Source organism: Acartia tonsa, chromosome 7 (assembly GCF_053477335.1).
Source record: "Acartia tonsa isolate MP-2025a chromosome 7, ASM5347733v1, whole genome shotgun sequence".
In the NCBI taxonomy this organism is placed as follows: domain Eukaryota; kingdom Metazoa; phylum Arthropoda; class Copepoda; order Calanoida; family Acartiidae; genus Acartia; species Acartia tonsa.
Genome location: NC_137266.1, coordinates 433,313 through 454,624, shown reverse-complemented (window position 1 = coordinate 454,624; position 21,312 = coordinate 433,313). Strand labels below are relative to the sequence as shown.

The 21,312-nt window shown below is 31.8% G+C and overlaps 2 long non-coding RNA genes across 2 annotated transcripts; one reads left to right on the top strand and one right to left on the bottom strand.

The window, feature by feature from the left end:
• Window positions 1-11,179: 11,179 nt before the first annotated feature.
• On the top strand, window positions 11,180-13,023 carry LOC145324023 (uncharacterized). The gene is made up of 3 exons (XR_013881171.1): window positions 11,180-11,270; window positions 12,204-12,304; window positions 12,902-13,023. It is a non-coding gene; the product is annotated as an uncharacterized LOC145324023 (long non-coding RNA).
• Window positions 13,024-16,492: 3,469 nt separating this feature from the next.
• On the bottom strand, window positions 16,493-18,978 carry LOC145324638 (uncharacterized). The gene is made up of 2 exons (XR_013881289.1): window positions 18,851-18,978; window positions 16,493-18,009 (listed from the first exon to the last, which is right to left on the bottom strand). It is a non-coding gene; the product is annotated as an uncharacterized LOC145324638 (long non-coding RNA).
• Between the last annotated feature and the right edge of the window lie 2,334 nt (window positions 18,979-21,312).

Below are 21,312 nucleotides of genomic sequence, written 5' to 3'. Positions count from 1 at the left end.
GATTTTTGTCCTGCTTTTACTACAGATATAAATCATGAATATCGTGGCTTCTATCACAGCTATAGACCTATAATTTTTTTTGGTAAATTCTTGAGCAATAATAAACAGATAAAACTATTAATTTGCGCCGCCAACCGCCGTTTTACCGCCGTGACCGCCGAAAATTGCGGTTTCCGTTATTTGCCGTTGTTCGGCGATAATCAGAAAAAGTAATTTTTTTGTTATGAAAAATAAAAGTTCGTCCTAAAATTTGGTCATCCTAGCTGCAAAATTGGCCGCTCTACAGCTGTTTTAAAATTTAGCGGCTGGCCGCTAAGAAGCGTCTAAGGAGCAATCTGACTTCTATGACTAGAAAAAGGTAATTTTCTCTAAAAATACACATGAACCACCAGAAAAAAATTTTACGTCTTTATCTGTACCAGGAGCCAAGATAGAGAGGGGGGGGCTCTTTGAGCCCCCCCCTTTCCCCCCGATCTATTAAGGTGGGAATTACGGCCCGATCTGTAAGGGTTAAATTAGTACGAGTGGCTACTTCAGCATCCGCCGCATTAGCGTAATTGGTAACATGTCAGCTTTCTGATGTCGGGGAGTGGTTGAGTTCGAGCCTGGACCACACTGCGTTAAATTAGAGATGTTAAAAATTGTACCTTCTGCTGCTATGTAAGGTGCGTGACATCCATTGTAAGAGCAAAGGGAATGCCTTAGCCAAGAAAGAGGTGCAACACATTATAAAGGTAGGTATTCCAGACAAAGGTCGTGTAATCAAATGGTTGGTTGTCTGTTTTGAATAACAAAAAATGGATGCTTATACCAGAATTATAAGATGCTCAGTTCATTTCAAGTAGATGTCTAGAACTCAAAGCAACACCATACCCTGAAAGGTCATCTATAGGTTGTACTTGATGGGGGAGTATAGGTGGGGCAGAAAATGACCTGCAATACATAAAGAAGTTGAATTTTGATGTTTTTAATAATTTATATTTTAGAAAAAATGCTTTATTTCATATTTAAACAAAAAAATAATATAGTTTTTTTAGGTTTTACTTTAGAAAAAGGTAATAACTAATATGTCATAAAATTTTATTAAAGAGATTGAGTAAACCAACTTTGGGAAAATGTTACACATGGTTTAGTCCAAACATTAAAGTAATATATATAGAGCGATAAATATTATATGTAACAATCACCCCTTTTCAAAGACCTTCTACCAACTTTGGATTGGGTCCTTGAGTTCAGCTGATTCTTTCAAAAATGTAAATACAGCCGGGTGCTGGCAAAAGAACAAAAGGCAAATTGTAAACTAATGTTAACACTAGGACGCCCAAGCGTTTTACTTTGTATTGGGGTAAAATTAGGGGGTTCTATACGTTCAAGGAGAGTAATCAAACGTATTTTTAAAAAACTTAAGGGGTGTAAAATAAGAGATTCAAAGTCTAAAGGGGTAAACACCCCTTTACCCCTGTACTTGGACGTCTATGTATGACCTTTAATGATTTCTGCATTTTTTCCTAGTTAATTTCGTTTTTGTATTGTTTAAATACTGTTCATTTCTTGAAAAATATTTTGAAAATTATCTACTGATCTCATAAAACTGACAACAACCCAATTACTTAAAATAAGGACATAGTTAATTTGCCACCACCTCAGTGAGAGCTCAACCCTTTATGGAAAAATAATCGAAAACAACGTAAATTCAGGCAAAAAATAAATTTGGGAACATCTGCAATATATTAGTTCTATATTTGTTGCTAGATGTCACTAAAAACTTGATAATTAAGATTTGCAAGACAGAATTTACATCATTAGGAAAAATGTCTTGTTAATCACAAATAACTAGGTTTATAAATGCAGTAGTGTAAATCGGAAAAGATGATTATGAATATAATTGTATAGTCAGGAGCCTAGTTGTGAGAAATTGATAATGGCAGTTCTAAATACTTCACTCAAGTTTAGACAGGAATGACAATTTTTCACAAAAATTGTCCCTTTCTCTTTCAAAAAGCAGAAGAAAGCATTAAACAGCTGAATTTAGAAAGCAAGGTTTAATAAAATTATTTCTCGTCTGCTGAGCTTTAGGTCTTTGCCATCTGATATCATTTAGTAGTCTGTTTATACATCTATACTATAAATTTATTGTCCAAACATATCAATGTTTATAAATTTAACTCTTATGTGTGTAAATTGCTCACATAAAAATATAAAGGTAAAATATTGTTATTGGGGTTAAAAAATAGAAATATAAAAGGTGAATAAATCTTACTCAAAGATTTAACTTTTCTCCAAGTATCCTTTCCAACTGACAACAATTGCACACCAATATCAGTCAACCCTGAAAATAGGATTTGGAATGAATTTTTGTAAATTCTTAATTCATATCTAACGGTTATGATTAGAATTAAAAAATAATTTATCTAAAAAAAATAATTTACCAAATACAGAGATTCCAAACCATAATCCAACAGCACTTCCCAGGTCTACGAGAAAGTTAGAGAAGTTGTATCCAAATTCTGCCTTGGTGAAGATGATGGTCTTGTCAAACTTCAGGATAACTCTGAAGCTGTCTTGAGAATCTTTGCCTCTACCTTTTTTAACATTTGACCTTGTCACTGTGCAGAGTGGTTGACATATGCTTTCATCTACAAAACTTTCAATATCCAATATTGTTTCAAGGATATGTTTGAATATAAGTGATTTTCCATAGGCTGCATAATAAGTTAAATTACTAGCTTCAATCCATTTAATTTTGTCAAAAAAGGTGGATAACATAAGACATAATTAAGTAAACTATGAGAAAAAGATCTTGAAATATAGTTATCAACAAAAGAATTGTATTCAGATTCAACATAACTTTTGCAGTAATCATTGTCTTTGGGATTGTAAGATGAGAATCTTGTGATTTCAACCAAATAAGATTTTTCGGTGTCTTGTTCTAATTTGATATCATTTCCTACATGAGTAGATAGATCTATAGTAGGCATTGAAACCATCGACTTATCTGTTACATATACCTTAAACTGGCTAATATTCAATCAATCCTGTTGAGATAATTTTCAATCCTCAAACTTCTTGTAAGCTTGTAGTCTGAGATCTCCCAACAATAACCAAGACTTGCATAGAATGTTTTTACAAATTGAGTCATATTGTAGGTGGTTCCATTACTCACAAGTCTTAACCTTACATGTTTTTTAGGAGAAAATGTTAGAGATTGATCTAACACTTCCCAGAAACTGTGATTTTTGTTGGTCCCCATTTTAGCTTTTCCAAGGAGAAGATTATCATAGTTTACATACCCCAGGTTATTGAGCTTTTCTTCATTAATATGGTTTTGTGGACAAATTGTAATGAGTGGAGGCTCAATGTCTTCAAAAGACAATATTTCTTCTGTAGTCACAACAGGAGGATTTGTAAGATTCTCAAGTGAAACTTTCATTTGTAGTGAAAACACTGTAAGGGAAACCAAAAGGACAATTATTTTAAGAATTCTTGACCTTTCCATGACACAATACTTTTGGGAACTAAAGATTTTTTAATGGGTCTTGTGTTGAATGTCTAGCTATTGCGCATATAAAACTTTACATTATATTATGTGTATACTGAATAGAGGCTTCATATAATTTGATCAAAAATTGATAAAAAAATTTACGAATAGATTTGTGACAAATAGTAAATTTTTACCTAACTATGTTGATATCTAAAAAGTTTTAATCATTGGATATTTTTGAAAATACTTAATTTTCAAAAATTAGTAATTTTCTAACAGCGCTTATGACCAAAAAAACCCAATATTGAATAATCAATAATCTATAAATTTTTTTAACAAACACTAATTGGAATATGATTGGTTATTTAACAAGGTACTTGCATGGTGTTTTAGAAAAAGTATTTTAGTTTTTAATTTTTGTTTAAAGTAAAAATTTTATTCAGGACCTTTTTTTTTCTTAGAGCAATTTCTCTCTGGAGGCTGATGATATCATTCCTTAAAATAGTTATAAACCTTTCATGGAGGTATGCTAGTTATAGAACCATAATGGTTCAGTGGTTAGCAAGATCCATCAGGTACACACAGCAAGAGAGACACATATATGCATAGAAATCTACATTTATGTAAGGATTGAAAATTTTCTGGGAATATAAAAAAAAACTTTGAGAATATGACAGTATGCGGAAGTAATCTCACACCTAACATTTATTTGCATTAGTCGTCTAAATATAATTTCTTTAGATTTATATTTAATCATGTATATGATTCCTACAACAGATCTATAATGTTCCTACATCTCTAGCCTCTAGGGTCTTTACTCGCATGGTTATAAAGGGATAAGACAAAGATAAATTGATGTATATACCCAATGATGATTACACAAAATTACTCTTTCGTAAATTACATTAGAAACTTTAACTTAATGATCAAATTATCGAAATTCACAAAGTTTCCAAATTAATGAGCCAACAAATAAGAAATACAGAAATATAAAATACAGCCCAATGTCCCCGCCCTCTCTGTCATCCTACACAAATATTTCCTAACGCTTTTTCAATCTATAAAAGGAAGGAAAATAAGTTTTAAATCAGATAATGTTTGACAAAATATTATAGAGTGATAAATAGATTGGTTGACTTTTGTCAGGGAGGGGTTATTAGACTGGAAATTAAATTAGTATCGAAAGTATAACCATGTTTTCTCATTAGTAGGGCAAAAAACGTTGGGTACTTTATTGCAGTTCTCTATACCAATCTAAGTATACTCTTAAAATGGATATATTTTAACTTGGATGATACACAAGATATTCATGTACTCAAATAAATGATACTCTCAGCTGGCTAAAATAATGATACCCCACCCCATCCACCTCCTTTGCCCAATCCTCTCCCCTCCTATTGGATGAACAAACAGACCAATAAATGAGGTTCATATTAGCCACCTAAATTGACGAAGAAATTTCCCTTGTCAATATATCCAAGTATTCTATATCCATTCTTATAATATTTGACAACTTTAAACTTTGGTGTGAATTAAAATCCGCATTGTGTTTCATATTCTCTAAAAGAAAAATTCCTTGCATAAAAGTAACAGGATGTCTTTCCTTTTGTGTCTAGCTTAAAATATTGCAATTATATATTGTTATACTTTACAGTGAAGCTTCTCTTCGAGTTGTTCTCGTCTAGTGAAGATTTTTTAAAAACTATTTAGAGGGAGAGTAGCTTCACCCTACTTAGAGAATTTGCCCCTGGAAAAAATAACCCTCTTGCAACTTTTTTCCTTAAAAACTAAAATTTTTTAAAGTTCCCATGGAGAGAATGTTTAATGATAATAGAAATAAGACATTTTTGCTGTTGTAATAATGAACAATACCTATGGTCAAATAATGTATAGAATAGAGAGGATTTCATTGCCCACTTGAAATGGATATGGGTTGAATACCAAACAATTGAACTATAAATCAATTATTATCTATATTTTCTTTCACTATCCGCGGATTTTTTTGCTTGGTTCAAAATTAAACTAAAGAAAAATACAGAAAAGTCTAAAAGAAATCCTCCTAACAAAATTTTAAAATGTGTTATTTAAAAAAAATTTCTTATCTTTAAAAGTATTTCTAAATAGACAATATTTGTATTAGATTTTTAAAAGAAAAAATCTCAAACGTATTTTTTTTTATGCATTATTAACTTTCTCAAAAAAATTTTTAACTTTAAATTTCTTTTTTGCTCTTTTAAAAAAGATACATTTTCTATAGTAGGTTGTGTGAGCGCCGGTTTTGGTTAGTTTTATCAAAAGCTTTACTTATATTAAAATAAAATTTTATAAAATGATTATATTTTCAATAAACCTATAATGAGCCAATAATTTTATACTTTTAGAATAACTCTAAATAATCCTTATATTAAAGTAACAGGATGTTTGTGTGTCTGTGTGTTTGTACCGAAGGATCTCGCTAACCGCCAAACCGATCAGGTTCTCCTTAACAGGGTAGCTTCTCATAGGTCCCGGGAAGGTTTATAACTATTTTAGGGGAGGGTACCACCAATACCACCCTTCCATGAGAAATCATGAAAGATCAAAAAAAAATTTAACATTGGTAGGTATCGTAGAGGCTGGAACAAAAAAAAACATTTAAAGTGCCAATAGAGGCCTCTAGGGGTGTAGCCGCTAGTTATATATATTTTCATATATATGTTTTAGTTAGGGTTTGGCAGACATTGAAACTATCTGGCTGGATATTTGACAATGTAATCTTTTAAATTAAATTACTAAACTTTTAAGTTATAACCTTATTTATATAATAAAACACCAATTTATGAAGAAAGGTCTATATCCGATTATCATCTGGTATATGGCAAAATATGCATCCGGACCAACAACAATTTGAGTCTATTGGTAACTTGAGCCAACCAAAACATTACTGTTTTGATAGTTAACCACCAAACAATGTTTAAAAACAGCGACTAGTGATCCAAAAAGAAAGTGTAATGATCAGATTTAAATAAATCAACCAAAAAATGAAATAGAATTAGCGCAGAGAGGTTAAAAAAATATAAATCTCTGTATAAATCAGCGCGTGGTGAACTAAAAACAAAGTTCTAGTATCAGAATTTGATAAAATTAACCAATAAAAAAGCGCATATAGTGGTTATAAAAAATAAACCTATGTGTAAAATCAGCGTCTTGTGATTTAAAAGTAAAGTGTTAGTATCAAATTTTTATAAAATTGACCGACAAAGAAAACACAATTAGCGCAGAGTGATTGAAAAATATAAACCTCTGTGTAAAACCAGCGCCTAGTGATTCAAAACAAAGTGTTTGTATCAGATTTTGATAAATCTTACAATGGCATAGTGTAAGCTAAGTAGGGTAGGTATAGTTTACTATCAGGGATAGGGATAATACAATAGACGATAAACTGATGTTCATTGTACATTCCCAATGATTATACACAAAATTATGACTTTATTAGGTTTTTTTTTAGATTTAACGTTTTTACACTCAAAATTCAATAAAAGTCCTCAAAGTTGTTAAACCAACGAATAAGAAAACATTTTAACAATAGTTTTGTGACTAGTGTAATAACAGTCCAATGTCCCCTCCCTCCCTTTGAGATAGGAGCTCATTCCTATTAAACGTTTAGACTCAATCAAAATTCAATAAAAGTCCCTAAAGTTTTTTTTTTAAAGTTTGGGACTAGTGTAATAAACAGTCCAATGTCTTCTCCCTCCGTTTTAGATATCAGAACTCATCCTAGATTAAATCATATATGTCTATAACCATTCAAAAGTATTGTATTACTACAAAAAGAATTAATGTATTATGGTTTGATAGTTTTAATTTTGTAACTATATTTTATATCAGGGATCTAAAGGGATAAGACAATGGCCGAAAAATTGATGTACATCTACAATTATGATACACAAAATTACCCCTTCTGTAGATTAAAGTTAATGGTTGAAACGTTTGAACTCTAAAACAACCAAGTCCCCAAAGTTGTTAAGCCAACGAATAATAAACCATTATTGTAAAAATTTGGGAACTATTGTAATAAATAATATCTCTCTCTGCATTTAAATACAGTGCGTTCAACAAGTTAAATGTACCCCTTTTTTAAGGGTAAGGGGGTAACCTAATAATATCCAAATTCCAAGGGGTGGGGATATATTTTTTTAACCTTTTCCCTCCCTGCTATCTCAAGACTATAAGAGATCTAAAACGCATAATAAAAGGCAAGTAAGTTGTATCCTGGTTGCCTTGTGGTAAGAGGAAAAATTCAATCTACTATCTTGAATAGTAGTCAACTAATCCAATGTAAAGAATAGAGTAGCTTTGATACTAAAAACTAAAAATATTTTCAGGGAGGGAGGGGACATTGGGGTTATTACACCATCCCATGGAATTTTGATTGGTTAATTTATTAAATTGCGTGTTAAAACGTTTTAACCCCTGATTGTATTCTAAAAGAAGGGATAATTTTTGTATCTTCATCGTGAATGTACATTAATTCATCAGCTATTGTCTTATCCCTTAAGATCCCTACATTTTTGTGTGGGATGTAAGTGAGGAAATTTTGATAAACTTTAAACAAATATAAAACCACTTGTAATGTGATGGATATGGATAATGATACATGTATATATTGACAAGGGAAAATATGTCATATCAATTTAGCTTGCTAATATGGACCTCATTCAATGGTCAATAGTTTATCCATCAGAGGGTGAGGGTTAAAGGGGGTTATTGTTATTATAGAAAGCTGCAAATAACACTTTATCAGAGTATATGAAAATATGGTGCAACATCCAGTTAATAATATATCGATTTTTACCATCCATTTTGAGTCAATCAAAATATGACAACCAAATTAAAGGAAAAAATCTGCAAAAATCATCTTATTCCAAGATAATTATAATAGAGTGGTTATTAATTAAACTATTATTTGAAATTTATATTATACTTTTACAGTATGTTAAAATTTTATTTATTATCAGTATTATTCATAATTATATGTGAAATATGCAGGTTTGTTTTGATTCTGAAAATAATATTATCGTTGGGGTCAGTGGAATGTTTGCTAACCCCCTGAAGATGAACTTTTTTACCCCTTTAGGGAGTGTAAATTTTTTCTGAGAGTTGTGGAACAATTGATCTGGCCGTTTATGAGATTTATTTACGAGATGGTAGACAACTTTTGCTTAGGTTAGTAATTTGTCTATTGTCCAAAAATTGACAAATAATCTTAACAAACAATCATCTTTATTTGAGTTACAAACAAAGAAGATAAAGTATAGAATAGAATCCAGGTAGAAGATTCTGCCTGGCTAGCCTGAATTAAAATTGGAACATTTGAAAGACCAAAATGGCTACAAGGCTGTTAGTAAATCACATGATTTAAGTAATTATTCTGAAAAAAAAATATTCAAAATAAATTCCTTTTGCAATAATTTACTAAAAGCCTTGTAGCCAAGCCTCGAGCTTTCTCTTCCCTATTCACAATGGATTAAAATCGAATTTTATGTGCAAAGCCTTAAAAATTTTAATTAAAGTAAGCAACTTACTTTTCAAAAATGTACCAAACTTATTGGTCTCAGTATTTATATGATAGGTTTTGTTCCTATGCTGTTTGAAAACAGCTGATTATACATACTAGCAACTACATCCACACATGAACTTGAGGTAGGGGAATGGGGAGGGAGGGGTTGTACCCATTTAGCTGACTCTTAAAAATTATAAACATGGTCAATCATACTTATCAAAACAAGGTGTACATTAGGAGTAACTTTTCATCTTTGTCTAATACAATCAAGCATCAAATGCTGGAAATACCTCCACATGAGGTGCACTATGATGGTGGGTTTCTTTCTATGAGACAAATATCTTGAAGGGTCATAGAGTACCTACTCTCCACTGTAAAAGATAGTATTTTTTTCAAAGATAAATCTCATAAAAAACATTATCAAACTAAATTTTAAAGGCTTAAAACAAATATTTAACAGTATCTATTGGACTTTAATTTTGTCCAACTAGTCATTGTGATTTGCACTTCAGCATTATTGTCTTTACTGCGCAAGTCAAAGATTCCTTCAAATTTCCCAGAAATATTTAGGGTTTTCACTTCTATTCCTCCTTATTCTATCTATAATACAAAGTAGCTTGATGTCTGTCCGTCTGTCTGTCCGTCTGTCTGTCTGTCCCTTAAGATCTCGGTAACCACTGAACCGATCGGATTCTACTCTTCAGGGAATATACCTACTGGTCCTGTGGTGGTTTTAGGCTATTTTCTTGGGGGTGGGACACCCCCAACCCCCCCAAAAATAAAAAAAATCCAACCTCCAAAATTTTTTTTTACATTTTTTGTAAAATCTCAGTAACTGCTGATCAAATTGGGCTCTACCCTTCTGGGAATATACCTACTGGTCCTTTGGTGGTTTTAAGCTATTTCCTTGGGGGGTGGGACACCCCAACCCCCCAAAAATAAAATAATCCCCACTTCCAAAATTTTTTTAAAATTTTTTTTTAAAACAAAAACCAGTAATTGGGGTGGGGGAACCCCACTGCAACATGGAGTGAAGCCCCCATGAATTCCCCCCCCCCCGAAAAAAAAACCAAAATATTTTTTTTTTAATTTTAATTTTTGTGTATGTGAACAACCTAGGTCTAATTTTTACGAATTGAAATTTTTTGGTATACGGCAAACAACCTGGGTTTAATTTGTACAAATTAAAATTTTTGTGCATAAAACACACAACCTGGGTTTAATTTTACCACAGAGTAATTAAACAAAGAATAATTTTTTGATTATTTCTATTAAGGAGGTTTGACTTCCCAAAACTATATAGGGCGAAGCCCCTAGAGGCTAGGGGCGAAGCCGCTAGTGGTTACAAAAAGTAATAAAAAAGATATTTTAAGTATAGCCCAGTTCACAAAAGCTAAAAGGTTGACCGATAGAAATAAAAGGTCAACCTTTCTTGAGGTCAACCTTTTTTCAGTCGTACTTTTGAAAAATAGGTAAGAAAAAAGATTCTTTAACTTTCCTTTTTCCCTGAGGAAATCAGCTGGAGGTTGAGTCTTTGAAAAATTTAGGCTGACGTTCTGATGATAACAAAAAAATAAATTCAATAATATTTAATTTTTCTAGCAAACTAAAAAAATGACATATACAATCTTAAAGTCATTATAATACAATAAATTATTGAAATGAAAATTAAATATTTGTGTTGTAATATTTATCATAAAATTTTTGTAATGTTGAAGAAACGTCTCTCATTTTTTAATCTATGCTACAGCTGATAGTAAATTAAAATAAGTCCAACCAAAAAAGAAAATGGCCGGACAATAACAAATAGATTTTTTGTAATTTAAAAGATAATATGACATTGTTGCAATACGTATGCTTTATAAATGCATTATCATATTGATTTTATTTGTGATTTTTTAAAAATATTAGAATATAAAGTTTGCTTATTGTTAATAAAATACAAACGATGCGGGGAGACGATGTTGTTCTGGAATGAAAAGGTTACGCACTTGTAAGTGTGTGTGTGTGGGTGTGTATGTCTGTGTGTATGAAGTGACCCATAATTGCAATTACTAATTAACGTTAAAGATATATATATGGTGGGAAAAGGCATAATAATTTATCTTTGGGTGTTATATCCCTGTTTAAATTTTCATCGATATACTTAATAGTTTAGATCTTTTCAGATTTTACTAAAAATGAGATGCAATTTTTTTTGGGTGATGGCAGATTGGTTTTCTACGATGTTCTACTAAAAAAAATCAGGTATTACACATTATTTTTCATTTAACTACAATAGAACCCATATGTTAAAAATTATTTATAACATTTAAATCCAACGCAAGTAAAAAAAGTAAAAAGTTAAAAGGCTTCTTAAGCTTTATTGTTGTTGGATAAATGGTTTACGTTAAAAAAGTTCAACGATCACAAAAGTTTTAGTTATACAGCAGTAGGAACCATTTTAACGTCTATAGTTATGACACGGTGTTATGCCGAAATTTGAACCTATAACCTCCCTGACGATGAGCGGATGCGCAATGTGTTTGTAATGGTCGCGGTTAAACAAAACTGGATTTTAGTAATATATTAATTAAAAGGGATGTATAATTTTTATAGTTGCTTCGCCCTTAGAATAATAGTCAAAAATCTACCCAAGACATTTATAAAGCTTTTCTGTACAAAAATCAATTATGATCAGTATTTTTTGAGATCTTTAGCTACAGACAAAAAATCTTTCTGCTTTATATAATTTTGACTATTTGTTTCACCTCTAGCCCCAGAAAAATTACAACCAAAGAAATTTTTTTATCTCTGAAAAGTTTAAAGTATAACTACTTTCAACCAGTAATTTCTGAGATCCTTAACAACGCCCCTAGCCCCTAATTTCAGAGATCTTAAGCTTTATACAAAAATAAACTTTGCTTCTTTATATTCTAGCATAATAGCTTGATGAATGTATTTTTGCCGCTAAATTTTGCGTTTCCTAAACCATACCTAACAAAAAAACTAGTATATTCACACAAAAAAAGATTAAACACCAATGGATTTAGGTAGTAAAATAGAGATCCAATTGCTGCATTTTGCGACTGAAAATCATGTTCTTATACTTAACTTTTATTGAGAAAAAAACAGAACAAACAGACAGATGGACATCCTGTTACTTAAATCAGGACTTTTTATAATTTTTAAAAATTTTAGGGTAATGTAAAAAGACCGGCCAACAAGCACTTTTAATCAACAACAACCATCATGAACAACAAATAAAACAACGACTAATATTGCACACTACATATATGAAGGTAAAAATGCGCAGCTTCTTTTTTTAGGATAAGACTTCCAACTCTTTTACTTTAAGATCGTAAGGATTACAGTCTCTACACAGACTAGATTAATTAAGATAAAAAGTGGTTTTAGTAATATCTTCAAAATATCTAGGTACATTCAGAAAATTGTTTTTAATTTTCATTGAAGAGTGCCCTACTTTTTAAAGACAAAGTGCCCTTACGAGGCATTTAAAGCATAGCCGCTAGTACCTTATGAAGTAGTCATATGTATCTAAATTATTAGATAAAAAATATTTTCCCCATAGAACGGCAGACAATGTAAATTATACAGCACCTATGCTGCTAAAATTTTTGTAAATCCCCTTCCCCTTCCCCACTCTGACAAGACTATGAACCTGGTTGCGGTGCTCGGATCCTGGCCTGCCTAGCCGCAGCGCTCGCCCCCTGGCCTATAACGTAACCTAATTCTAAAATAAAATATCGTTCCCTGCCAGTTTAAGGGGGGGGGGGGGTACTACAATTTTCAAATTTAAAAAAATAATTCTAGTAGGATAAAGCCAAGAAAGTTTAAAATATTATATACTCTTTTATAAAGTAGTGTTTTTTTTTCAGGAAACAACGATGTTGCATAGGTAGCCAGTATACAAGACAAATTATTTCAAAGATCGCTATATTATTAATAATTTTTTTTCCAAATTATAAACGAGTTGTAACAAAATAAAACATTTCTTCTATTATTTTAGTTCATTGGTAAAGGTGTGAAGCTACTCTTTAATTTCTTATGTAAGTTTCTCTTTTACAATGATGCATCTCTTAGGTCCTGGGAAGGTTTAAAATCATTGTTTAGTAGGTGTACTTTACTTTTTGAAAAGGGGGACGAGAGAGGGGCGAATTCAACCCCCACCACCTAGAGACCTCTAGTAGATTTACTTTGTATATGTTGATGTTATCTTACTTGTTACCAGTTACTTTTTTCAATCGCTATACATTTTTAATTGTTGCGGCTTCTTTCAAATTGCATACGTTAATTTTTATAAACAATAACCGGTATTTGTTGAAAGAGTAATGATAAAATTTATATTTAAAGATGATTTAATTTTTTTTGGTTAAAATCACTTCGTGGAACTACCTTAAAGAAGAATATATCTAAAATGTTATTTTGTTAATGGAGATTATTCTTGTTATGACGAATTATACTATTATAAATATTATTTATAGCAATCAGGTTTTCTTTTCGGTTTGTCTGTAAAGATTTCCACTGAACTGATTAATGTCATCATTTTAGGGAAGTTTACTTTCATGTTATGTGTTTGAATATTTCCGCGCCTTTGATGATTGGAAAGTATCAGCTAGTAATTCTGATGCAAAACTAATAGGTTGTTTGTCTGTTTGTACCAAAGAATCTTACGAACTTTTTTGGGGTAAGGTATTCACCCAAGATAAATCGACCTTAGAAAAAGGGGGGGGGGGGAGTGCAGAGTGTGACACTTTTTGAAAACAAAACTAAAAGCCAAAAGAACTCAGTTAAGAAAAAAAAGTTTAAACACTGAAATTTGGCATGGTGGTAGGTATTAAGATGTTTAATGTAGTGGAATCGCCGCTCTCGCCGAAATCTGCTATTTGCCGCCGAATTTCTTTTGCTTTTTCTCGTCAAATCAGACAATTTGGAATCATCTGGAAAAAAGTAATTTTTAGGATAAAAAAAGGGACTATGCACAAACGAGAGCAAGTGATTCTAAATATTTTTTTGTGAATATACTAGCGTTATGTTTGATATAGTTATACCAAAAAAAATAGGTTTCACTATGGTTTTCTATGAATAAAACTTTGAAATGTTAAACATTTTTTGATGAAATATCATCGAATGTTTTGTTGAGTTCAAAAATTGAAATAAAATAATACGTCAAAACAAAATCAAATGTTGTAAATTACGAAAGTATACTCATAAAACTGTTTACAACATTACAAGTTATCATTAATTTTTGTAAATTAACATTTCTCATTTAAAAATTTTACTTTTGTGTCACTCACAGCAGCTTAAACTCAACAAAACATTTGATGATATATCCAAAGAATGCCTAACATTTCAAGTTTTTTTTCATATAAAACTATGGTGAAACTTAATTTAATAAACTTAACTCTTGTATATTCAACAAAAAACACTTAGAATCACTGCTAGAAGGTGCTTAGAATCACAGGCTCTTGTTCGTGCAGAGTCACCTTTTGGCGAAAACAGGTTTTAGGATACACAAAATTACGCACATTCTGTATATTACAATTGTGGTTGAAACATTAGGATATTCAACTTAATTAGCCAACCAATTAAAACTCTATTCAAGTCCCCAAAGTTATTGAGCCAATGAATAAAAAATTTTTTTTTATAAAACTTTGGGGACTAGTGTAATTTGCAGCCAATTGTCCTCTCTCTCTGATCTATACCAACTACGAAATTAATCAAATTTTATAAAAAATCACAAAACATACATGTGATTTACGGCTGTCGATGGGACTGTTGCCTTCCACTGTTTATTTTTCGTAAATACTTTTGAAAAATTTGCAGGGATAAAGTAAGGGGCAGAGGGCTGTTTATTACACTAGTCCCTATAGCTTTATAATAATGTTTTCTACGTTGACTTAACAGTTTTTGTAGATTTTTATTGAATTTGTTTGTTTGATTTAGTTGAAAGTCCAAATGATTCAACCATTAACTGTAATCTATAGAAAGGCTAATTTTGTGAACTGGGAATGTATACCTTTTTATGGGACATCGGTCTTATTCCGTTAGATACCTGAACATTTGAAACAACCTTTTCTTCAATAAAGTTTGCACTTAGCACTTAGTTTGTCTAAAATGATATAGCATAACTCTAAAAAATCAAAAAATTTTGTACCATTACCAAGTAAGTGCGTGCGGTATTCTCCTTCGATTTTTAAGAGACCTAGAAAATCCAGAGCATCATCCTTGTGTGCGATAGTTAAGGTTTAGTAACATCCATCAAACAATCAACCCTTTGATTTGTCTGCGAAGTCCTATCTGTGTATGGTAATGAGTTGTGCTTGTTTTGGACCAAGTCATTCCCCCCACTCCAACTATTAATGTCGTGCACCTGACATAGTAGCAGTAGTAAACATTTTTAATGTCTTGTGTTACATCACAGTGTCGGGCCAAGATTCGAACATATCACCTTCCCGACGACTAGTGGATGCGCTAAGTGCTGACCCACGGTCACGGGTTTAAAAGGATCTAAATACTTAACAATAATGATATTGAAATTATTTAGGTTAAGAACAGATGTAAGCTCTAGTTATAAAGTAGCAATGATCTAAAAACATGAAAAGAATTAATTGAACAGATGATTATACTTTATTATAGATTTAAATTATTTATACCATTGAAAATAAAAAAAATATGCAGTTCACTAAATTCAAGTTTAAATGCATTTCGTGCAACAACCCCTTTCATTATAAAATCAAAATCTGAAGATGAAATTAAGTAATAGTTATTTCTTTCATCGTATTATAAACGGCTTTCCGCGGATATAGAATGTACAATTAAGATTAAAACTGGTTTTAATCTTGTGATTGTACATTTCTATATTCGTAGAAAACTGGATATAACACAATGCTAGACATAATCTTTTCGTATGGATGAGAACCGGTTTCTATCCACCGGATTCGAATGAATACGAGAATAGTTATTTCTCGTATTGTATTATAAACGGCTTTCCGCGGATATAGAATGTACAATTATAAGATTAAAACTAGTTTTTTTAAGCCCTGTGGTGCCAAAGGCACCGGCTAAAAAAACTAGTTTTAATCTTATGATTGTACATTTCTAATTTTCTATATTCGTAGAAAACTGGATATAAAACGATGCTAGACATAGTTTTTTCGTATTCATGAGAACCGGTTCCTATCCACCGGATTCAAATGAATACGAGAATAGCTATTTCTCGTATCGTATTATAAACGGCTTTCCGCAGATAGCACCTCGGGGCTAAAAAAACTAGTTTTAATCTTATGATTGTACATTTCTATATTTGTAGAAAACTGGATATAATACGATGCTAGACATAATTTTTTCGTATGGATGAGAACCGGTTCCTATCCACCGGATTCGAATGAATACGAGAAAACATATTATCACAGAAACAATGCAAACTGCTGTTTTTTTTTCTCGAAATGTTTGTGCTTTAAATTTCATTTTCTTGCTAAAAACTTGAATTAAATAAATAAGAGATAGTCCAATAACCGGTACCAAGCTATTGTTTCAGTTTATCAAATATAAAAGTAGCAAATGTGATAAAGTTGATTTACAAAAAAAAGATTGTATTAATAATAAAATATGGATGACAACATTTATTGCTGTTGAAGCACAAAAACAAAAGATGCATAGAAAACAAACAGAATATCAAATTTACATTCAGAATAAATGCTAATAAATCAGATGAATCATCCTGAAAAATTTCAGAAGTATATTTAAATAGATGATAAAGCTACATGCATCTTCATCTACAACCTTTAGAGCAACAAAACCTTAATTTCACACTAAAACATAGAAAGCAAAGATACTTGTCATTTTATCTATAGATACAAATGTCGTATAACAAAGGGGAATTTAATATTAATAATAATATAAAAACAAGGGTGGAAACATCCATAAAGCGAAGCTCTTAAATCAAGAGGAAGATCAAACGAACAATAAGAACTTAGTAAGCAGAACATTAATTTCTTAGTATAATATAATTTAGAAATATGTTTTATATGGACGTACGGACTTTCTAGTAACGATTAGAGAGTTGCTAAACTTTCTAAATTGTACCTAACTGTAACTAAGAATCATCAAGCAAAGTTTGAAATTGATATGGACACTTCTAACATGTCATATGATAATTAACTAAAATAGCTAAAAGGTATGGACGGACGACTCCTAAATTATAGAAAAGCTTCGCTTTTAAAAATTGAAAATCTTATCAAATACATCAAAGATTTAGAGTGGCTTCTCTACTAAAAAGTATTAAATAAAGGGGGGGGGGGGGATTAATGCAACCTTCTCGAATCTCGTAATCAATGCGCAAATGGCACTTAGAATCCGTATTTCGTTATGAAACTTGAGTAATCCTTGGTAGGTTGTTTTTCCCTAAATTGAACAAAAAGTTGGAAAACTAATGTTTAGCCGTTTTTGGCTATTTTCAGGGCAAAGCCATCATTTATTACATATGAATCAACTTTTTCATACGTATTTTTGCTTTATTTCATGTAAAATTATATAAATTAAAATTTTTTTCAATTTCTATTACCAGCCGCTACCTGCTAGAACTGGCTGTAATCTGCTGGGAGAGGCCAAGAATATGATGTGTAGATAGGGCTTGTGACATTGGAAAATAGCCGAACAACGGCCAAACGGCTGAGCCGCCAGCCGCACTTTTCCAACTTTTTGTTCAATTTAGGGGAAAATAGACATACCAAGGTTTACACATGCCAAGTTTCATAACAAAATTCGGATTATAAGTGCCATTTGCGCATTGATTACGAGATGGTTGCATTAAACCCTTTTCTTTTATAAATATCACATACAAATACGGCCTTAATAATCATTAGAAAAATATTATGTTGAATTAAATAATATTAATTATCAGAGATTTTTCTTGTGAGCTCTATAACATAGTGCATCATCTCGTTGGGTTGATTACCTCCTGGACTGAATACCAATCAAACATCTAAAATATTAGACTTTTATTAGAGAAGGTACTCTATAATTTGAAATGTCCGTTACCTACACCAAGCAAATAGATTTACATTTAATATTTCTTAACAGCGGACGTTATTGACGGACAGATCTATCTTAAATAAAAGAAAAGTTTTTTTATGTATTTGGCCTCGTATAGCCTATAAGGATAGGAAGTTCCGCGAAATCTTATTTTGGTGCATGTATCACTCAACAAAACCTTGCATTTTATTGTCCAATATATTTATTTCAGGGGCGTCCAAGATTTTTTTTTTTTGGGGGGGGGGCGGGTAAAATGCCGCAAATTTTTTTTTACCCCCCCCCAAAATTTTACCCCGGGGGTAAAATTTGCTTGGGGGGGGTAATTACCCCCCCTGAAATCTGTTGGCAGGGGTAAATTTAGTTTCCCCCCCCAAAAATTTTCCCCCGGGGTAAATTTTTTTGGGGGGTATTTACCCCCCCCCCAAAAAAATTGTTTGGGGGGGGGGGGTAAATACCCCCTCCTAAATGGTTGGGAGTGCCTACGGCACCCCCAGGGTAGGGGTAAATTTTAAATGGGGGGGGGGGGGGGGTAAAATGGTAAAAGACAAATCATTTAACTGCACATTTCTTATATAGAGGTCCTACCTATGTAAGGTAATGAGTTACACCCCGCCTGTCTTTTCCTCCTCTAACTATTTATGTCCCAACTCCAGGCAAATCAGCAGTAGGAACTATATTAGACTTTTTAGTTCTGATGTTGTGTCGGGCTGAGATTTGAATCTATTACCTTCCCGACAACAAGCAGGGATGCGCTACGTGTTACGCCACCATCGCGGAAAATAAATATTTACCTTTTACAAATCAAAGAGATAATTAAACTGGTTATTGAAAATCATTCTTTAGAATCTGAAATTTAAAACGAAATATACATATAATAGGTATGACTCTTCATTCCAATTGTTCAAACTTATTTGTCTAAGATGCAACGGAAAAAGATCGTAGACTTCTTTCTTTAAAGGTTAAAAATAAAGGCACATGATTCATAACAAGAATAACAGCATCGATAAAAGCGAAGCTCTGAAATGGTAGGGCAAACGAACATTAATACTTTGAGATTGAAAAAGGAAAATATAAATGTACATTCTATAAGTCATAAATAATTAAAGAAAAATATCACATTTAAAAAGTTAAATAAAACAAAATTATTTGTGCTAATTTCCGACAAAATTACTAGGTATCCCTTTTAGAATCATGAAAAGAAAACGAAGTAGCGGGTTTCGTCGTATTTTACAGTAGCTTTTGATAGGGTAGGTTAATTACTGTTATTGTTAATAATTGTCCCACAGGTTTTGAGCCCCCAGCAGGGTTAGTTCCTCCCACAGGGGCTAGAAATAAGAGAAAGGCTTCTGTGAAAATACGACGAAACCCGCTACTTCGGTTTCTTTCCATGATGGCCTTTTTATCATCACTTTATTCAACTTGTAAAATAAAAGTTTAGAAATATCTTCCTAATTGTGGTGCTACCTTCCCAAAATATTTATAAACCTCACCAGGACCTATGAAAATTTACTCTGTAAAGGTTCAGGGGTTAGCAATAGACTTTGTTACAGGCAAATAAAAAACTTCCTGTTACTTTATTATAAGGACTAGCGGCTACGCCCCTAGAGGCCCCTAGTGGCACTTTAAATGTTTTTGTTTGTTAAATTTAATTTTTTATGTACGATACCACCTTATTTGACGTTGAAGTCTCCCCTAAGGGGGGGATTTTTTTGTTTTTGGGGGGGTTAGGGGTGTCCCACCCCTTAAGAAAATATCTTAAAACCACCACAGGACCAGTAGGTATATTCCCTGAAGAGTAGAGCCCATTCGGTTCAGTGGTTACCGAGATCTTAAGCTTCAGACGGACAGACAGACAGACATCGTTCTACTTTGTATTATAGATAAGTGCAAAATTTTAACTTTAAGTTATTTGGTATTTACTTACTTAAATCAATCAGCTGATCATTGCTTATTTATAATTCTAATCTTTTTTTTTAAACATAGCGATGAGTGTAACTAGCTGAATATATTTTTTTTTCTTACATAAATTTAAAAAAAATAATTGATTAAATTGTTTTAACTTTAAAATAATGCAAAAAAATATTCTAAGTTTTTACGAGACAGCTTTTTAATATTTTTTTAATAAACTTCAACTATTGATATGGTTTGGCCCGATTATGATCAGGGACAGAAAGATAAGTATATGATTTGAAAAATAATTGGAAAATAAGACTTAGTATAGAGTAACTTTTTTTTCGCCGAACAATGTAATTATACTTGTGAATCTATAGTATGGGGTTATTATTACAATCTCTAATTATTTTTGTGTACTAAAACTTAGCAATAACAGCAAAAAATAAGAATTTGTTTAGGTTGGGTTATATTTCAGTTGTACTAAAATCGGTTGACCTACTGAAAAATTCGGTCGACCTCTAAAATGCTTTTGTGAACTGGGCTTATGGCTTTGAAACCAATTCATATCCTCTGGATTATTACTAGTTCTCAGCCATAATGAAAACTAACAAATCAGGTTTAAATCTTGTAATTTTTCATTTTAGAATTTGCAGAAAGCTGTCTATAATACAACAATGCAAGAAATAACTCTTATTGTTCGATAAAGAATTTATATACAACTGTCATCATTTTGAATAAAAATAGTTTATTTTTTTTAGTCGTAGGAAGAAATTCAACAACTAAGTTCAAACTATAAATTGTGAAAAAAATAATATTGAAAATCAAATAATCAAATCAAGTATCACAAAATTTGTCGAATATATATTTATTATTAAATACTCTTGCATTGAATACTCTTTGAACTTTTATAATCAAGTGTTTTCTGCTGTTTGTAAAACCATAAAAAACAATAAAATTGTAAACTGTAATGGCTGTAAAAATAGTTATCATCAGGGAGGGAAGGGACATTTGACTGTTAATTATGATATTTCCAAGTTTTTAACACCTGGTTCTCCAATTCGTTCTCCTTTACAATATAGCTTCTCCTCTTCTGGGAAAGTTCATAAGTATTTTGGGAAGATTACCATAAATCGCCTCTGGAGCACATAACCCTCCCTCTTAAAACTTTTCATTTTATAGAAATTTGGAGGGGGTCAAACAACTCCCCAACCTCAAGTCCACCTAGAGGTTTCAAGGAGGAGTAGTCGCTAGCATACAGTAAAGTACAACAAAATACCTTAAAAGGAGGCTTGTCAAAATATTTTATGACGTAAAAAGTGATGAACTAATTATAAAAAGGTGCGCCCTATTTTAGCATTTT